The sequence below is a fragment of the Gracilinanus agilis genome, chromosome 3 (genome assembly GCF_016433145.1).
Source record: "Gracilinanus agilis isolate LMUSP501 chromosome 3, AgileGrace, whole genome shotgun sequence".
Classification (NCBI taxonomy): Eukaryota; Metazoa; Chordata; class Mammalia; order Didelphimorphia; family Didelphidae; genus Gracilinanus; species Gracilinanus agilis.
This window is the reverse complement of record NC_058132.1, coordinates 477,910,914-477,917,656: the sequence shown is the minus strand read 5'-3', so window position 1 is coordinate 477,917,656 and position 6,743 is coordinate 477,910,914.

Here is a 6,743-nt window from a genome sequence, read left to right as displayed (position 1 = left end):
ACCTAACTACCCCAAAAGTAGATTACATTCTATGAGGAACACAAGGACATGTATAAGTACATACAAAACAAACAGAAAGACAATACAAATAAATTCAGAGTAGTTAAAAACAAGTTTGGGAGAGAGAGTATCATCAATTGAGGAAATTAGAAATTAGAAAGAAGTATCAAGGGGTGCTTTAGCTTAGTCTGAAAGAAACAGGGGGCTTCCAAAAGTCAGAGGCGAGGCCAGAACACAGAATTTGGATTCATCTTCCCCACTTTACTGAATCTGCTCTCTAAAGTCACTAGTGTAAGAGGGAGATTTTATATATTTTATAGATATATATTTAAACTGTGGCCGCCAGGAGTCAACAATTCAGATTGATTCCGTAATTAAAATAGACCCAAGTCAGGATCGGGTTTAAGGTAGCTTATTTACAATTAGGAAGGTAAAAGGTAAGGAAATAAAGAGAGGGAGAGGATAGTCCAGGCCTGCAGAGGCCTGGACGGAGAGAGAAGGATAAAAGGCTAAATAAATTAGGCTACAAGCCACAAAGCCTAGCAATCAGATAGGCTCTAGCCTACTTAAGGTAGAGTCTTGGAAAAACACCAAGGTAGGCCAAGGAAGTCAGCCTAACTTACCCACGTGACCATTCAGAGTAGAAGCTGCCTGAGGTCTCATCAGAGATCCTTCAGCACCAAGTTCAAAGGGGGAACTCCCTTAGCAGGAAGTAACCAACATACTTGAAGAGATAGTGTCTTTCATCACTTCCTGTGGGTCCACCTCTAATTCAAATGGACAAATGGCAGCCTCTACACTGATTTGGACTGCCCAAAGGGCAGTCCCTTGTTCTTGATTTGTTACTTATTGTCACGTGTCGGTAACTCATCCCCCTCCCCACTAAGGGAGGTGGGGATGACATCATCTCGGGTAGGTAGAATTTTGACTATGAATGGACTAGAGCTAATTCCATTAACACACTAGTGACTTCACTGTCAAAAACAAAGAATGGCCCCTTTCCAATTTTCTTTGAACTCATCCTCTCTGAACGCTGCAACATACAGTGTGGTTGACCACTGCCTTCTCCTAAACACTTTCCCTATCCTTGGATTCCATGACACTGTACTGGATCTTTATCTTCCTTTGTTTGGATATTCCTTTGCTAAAGCTTCTTTATCCCACTCCCTACTAATGGGTATCCCCCAAAGCTCTCTCCTGTGCTCAGTTTTCCCTACATTCTTTTCCCTAGTGGCTTTATGGCTTCAAATTATTACCTTTCTGGAAGTAACAGCTAAATCTTTCTCTCCAGTGCTTCTCTTTCCTATGAAGAGTGCCCCAACATTTCCAGTCCCTGTAAGATGCCATTTCCTTACTTCTTAACTTCCCTATTTGTGTTGTTAGCACCATCACTCTCCTAGCATTAAAAAAATAATAATTATGCAAGAATAACTTGACTATGGCTGAATAGTGTAACATAATAGGAAACACTATTCGTCGACACTATATTGGAGTCAGAAGACTTCAAGTTTAGTTGTACTCTCTGGTGACACTGGGAAAGTCATTTAACCTGAGTCTCACTTTGCCAATCCATAAAATAGGATACCTGCCCTACCAGACTGATAATCTTATTATTATCTTTGTTCATCATTCCCTATACTCTGTTAATTCTATTTTTGAAATTTCTCACACATCTACCTTCCATTTCCATGACTAATATTATAGTTTATGCCCCCGTTCCATTTAGACTACCATACTAGTCTGTGTCCCATCTCTCCCATCCCCAAATCACCCCTTCATACTGATGTCACAGAAATTTTCCTCTTAACCAGGACTGATTGGTCACTTCTATGCTCTAAACCCTTCAGTGACTCCTTATTAATTACTGACTAAAAGAGAAATTCCTAAGCCTGATATCTTTATTATGGTTCCAACTTTCCTGGTCAGTTCCCTGCACCCCACCAATTTTCCTGTAGAATTTTAACATTCTAGTCAAACTGAAATAAGATTTTCTTTCTTAATGGTACCCTTTTCTTTCTCCATACCTTTTCGTATTACACTTTCCCCCTTACGTAGTTCCATTTCTACTGAGTTTATCTTTCCCTTTTTTGGAAACCCCATTTAGAAAACCCCTCTACCAAGAAGACTTCTCTGATGCCCCATGTGCCATTTGCATCTTTTTTTTATGCACTTATATTACAGCTTGTCCTAGTTAAGTGTGTATGCCTTACTTTCCTTACCAGATTATAAAGCCCCTCAAATTCAGGAACTGTACTGCCTTGTTTTATCTTTGCATCATCAGTGCTTACTATAGTCTATGGTACACTACATGGCAGGCCTTTTTTATTTGCTGAGTGGAACATTAAGTTTGAAGTGACAGTAGCATTAACAGCTGACAGAGGACTCTCTAGTCAGGACATTGGCTGTGTAAGAAGTTCTAGCAAACAATAGAACCAATAAACCATCACTCATATAACTAGTTCTAAAGTCCAAGGCTTAAACCAGGAAGAGCAGGTCTAAGTATGGGGGCTATTGCTAATTCTTTTCAGCTCCACTGAATATTTAACTGATAAGGAAATGCAACCAGTCTGTCATTTAATGTCTAGCAGTAGGCAGGCTCCTAAGCAACTGCTTTGCCAAAAGAATTATCAGTAAAACTCTCTGAATTACTTTATTTTGTTGTTCTTCACATAAATGGAGGGATAAGAATATTATTTCTCATAGTACCAAGTTTTTCTTTCAAGATCAGATCCTATCTCTTCAACATATCCTCACCCTTCAACACCATTACTACTTAAGTGTTTACTTTTCAATTTGGGTTCTAATCCTTTCTGGTAGGGAAAAGTTCAAGTTAATTTTATTTATTTAAAAACATTTTTAAAATTTTAATAAATTTCCACATGAGTTTCTCGAAGTAATAATTCAAATCGTCTACCTTTCTTCTTCTCTCTCCCCTCCCAGAGCTGGCAAGCAATTCAATCTAGGTTATGTATGTATTATCACGCAAAACATGTCTCCATATTATTCATTTCTGTAAGTGAATAATCTTATAAAACTAAAACCCAAATCATATACTCAAACAAGTGATAAATCATATGCTTCCATCTGCATGCTTACTTCAATAGTTTTCTCTGAAGGTGGATAACATTCTTTGTCATAAGAATTTTCCTGGATCATTGTAGTAACTAAGTTTATCACATTTGATCATTCCACAATATTGCAGTTACTGTGTATAATGTTCTCCTGGTTCTGTTTATTTCACTCTGCATCAGTTCAAGGAGGTGTTTCTAGTGCTTTCTGAAATCATCCTATTCATCATTCCTTATAAGCACAATAGTATTCTATCACCATCATATACTACAATTTGTTCAGCCATTCCCCAATTGAGGGATGTCCCTTTAGTTGCCAATTCTTTGCCACCACGAAAAGCGCGGCTATAAATATTTTTGTACAAACAGGTCCTTTCCTGTGGGAGGCTCCCGTGAGCCAGGTATCTAGGAGGTGGGACTGCATGGGCGCATTAAGACAAATGAGAGACAGTCTGAACTTCATCCAGGCATCATAGAGATTGCTCTGGTCAGTGTTGGACTGTGTTTATTTTATACTTTTTTCTTCAAGATTACATACTGGTTGGCATAATTTTTCATTCTCGCCATACATCTTTTCTTAGACGTTTAATTTAATGATTAAGTCATACATTAACTTTTACTGAGTTACAGAATTATTCGATTGACATTCCATGATTATTCTATTCTCTTTGATTTTCTTGAATTAAACAAAGATGCAAAGTTTGGGAAGAAATATTCATCATGGGTAACTGGGCTGGAAATTGTACTTTCTACCCGTCCATGAGGTTCAGAACATACATTTCAACTAAGTATAATGGTCGATTATATTTTAGCCAATCAAGTCAGGAATGATTATTTTTTGCTCTTAAATAATTAATCAAGCAGTGATTTGCTACATTAGCAGATTTCAAAAGATAATAACCCTAACCCATTCCAAATATTGTTTCAATACCAGCCTTTCATTTTTCAAAGTTGAGTTTAGCATGTCTCCTGGGCCATGAGGTGGAGAAAACAGTTCAGGGACGTACTAGCCTTTGAAGTCAATTTCTCCATTTTTCATCCATTGTCCTCCTTCTCCACATTAAGGATCAGGGAAGCTTCAAGGCAATCCTCCAAGTTTCTGTGTATGGGGATTGAGAAATCTGAAGTGCAGTTTCTCTGGGGTTTTAAAATCTTTAATATTAACTAATTGCTGGTTTGTTATGGAGTGATCTTTAGGGGAATTTCTGTATCATTACATGTAAAGGTGGGGATTTCCTAGGAGTCTGTAGGAGGTCTGTAAAGGCTCTAATAATAGCCTTTACTATTCTTTTGTATTTTCTTGGGGCTGAGTAGGGATAACGATTACAATAGTTCCAGTAATAAGGAGTGTTAGTAAGAGAGGAGTCATGGGGAGGTGGGGGAGGGTCTGAATGGGATTTCCATCCTCCTTTGGGCTGCTTTGCAGGTTTCAGGATTCACTCGTGACTTTGTCATATGTCATGGATTTTGATGGCTCCCAGTACTTTCCCATTTTAAAAAATCTCTTAGAGATACAGACCTAGTAGTGGTATTACTGGATCAAAGGGCATACATTCTTTTATAGCCCTTTGGGCATAATTCCAAATTTCCCTCCAGAATGGTTGGATCAATTCACAACTCCATTAGCAATGCATTAGTGTCCCAATTTTGGCACATCCCCTCCAACATTTGTTATTTTCCTTTACTGCCATATTGCCCAAGTTAACTTTAAAACATTGTCTACCTGATTAGATTTATGGCAAGAGAGGAAAATTATGAAGCATCATTATTTCATGGCAGTTGCTTTTTTTTTAAACTTTTATTAATATTCATTTTTAACCCGTTTACATACTTTATGCCCCTACTTCCCCTTCACACCCCGCTCTCCCCCACCCATGGCCGACGCATATTTCCACTGGTTGTAACATGTGTCCTTGTTCAGGGCCTATTTCCATATTGTTGTTAGTTGCATTGGTGTGGTTGTTTCGAGTCCACATCCCCAATTATGTCCGCCTCAGCCCATGCATTCAAGCAATTGTTTATCTTCTATGTTTCCTCTCCTGCAGATCTTCCTCTGAATGTGGGTAGCATCTTTACCATAAATCCCTCAGAGCTGTCTTGTGTCATTGCATTGTTGCTGGTACAGAAGTCCATTACATTCAATTTTACCACAGTGTATCAGTCTCTGTGTATAATGTTCTTCTGGCTCTGCTCTTTTCACTCTGCATCAGTTCCCGGAGGTCTCTCCAGTTCACCTGGAACTTCTCCAGTTTATTATTCCTTTTAGCACAATAGTATTCCATCACCTGCATATACCACAGTTTGTTCAGCCATTCCCCAATTGAAGGACATACCCTCCCTTTCCAGTTCTTTGCCACTACAAAAAGCGCAGCTATAAATATCATGGCAGTTACTTTTATTGTAATGTATTATAATTTCAGTGGTAGGAACTCCCTCTACCACCTTCCCTAGTGTAGTAGATGGTTTTTGAAAATTGCTATGAGCAAAAACTTCATGATCCTGAAGTTGACCTATTGCTTCACCTCTCTGAATTTAGCTAGAATGATCCTTTGACAGCAGCCCTCTAGTCTAGTACCAGGCCCCTGCTCATTTAGAGCTGATTAAAATGTGAAGCATCAGGATATAATAGGCTGAAATATCCTAATCCTATTTTTAAAAGATTCCTCTTTGACTGTCATAACCATTTTGTGTTTTTTCTGTTATAAGGTATAACTTATAAAAAGGTAGCATGGAACCCACATTCAGAGGAAGAACTACAGGAGTGGAAACAGAAGAAAAATAACTGCTTGAACACATGGGTTGAGGCAGATATGTTTGGGGATGTAGACTCGAAACTACCACACCAATGCAACTATCAACAATTTGGAAATAGGTCTTGATCAATGATACATGTTAAAACCATTGGAAATACGCATCAGCCATGGGGGGGGGGGGCAGAGATCGGGGGATGAAGGGGAAAGTAAGAGCATGAATTATGTAACCATGTTAACTTTTCTAAAAAATAAATATTAATAAATGTTTGGAAAAAAAAAGGTAGCATGGATGACATAATGGAGAAAGAACCAGCCTCAGAATAATGAAGACCTAGGTTCAGGTCTTATCTCTCACATACTTATTGACAGTGTGATATTAAGTCATCATCTCTCACTGAGGCTATGTTACAGCCCAATTGCCTACCTGAAGAAGTATAGGAATGATCTGTGCCAGGAGATCTCTCACACCAACCAGGACTGAGGCTCAGGAGAGCAATGAGGACTGGGAATGGTGAGGACAGTCATCTGCATAGATGATGGTTGAACTAAAGGAGCTGATGAGATTATCCAAAAAGAGAAGAGGAGGAGGTCTAGACCAGAGGTACATGTCTACACCTTGGGCAGGACATGAATGAAGACTAACACTGCACAGAATGTCTCAAAACCCTGGAAGGAGAGAGTATTTAGAAAGGAATAACCAGTAGTGTTAAATGCTGCAGATAGGCTAAGGAAAGGCTACTGTATTTAGCAATGAATAGATCACTGGTGATTTACAGAAAAATACAGTGTTCCAAAAGTCTGGGTGTCATTTTAAGCTACCAAAGTCTGAAACTGCACTGAGACTTTTGGGACACTCTCTAAGCCTTGAAGGCAGGGATTGTTTTACTTTCATTTTTGTATTTCTAGCCCAGCAGTTGACTGG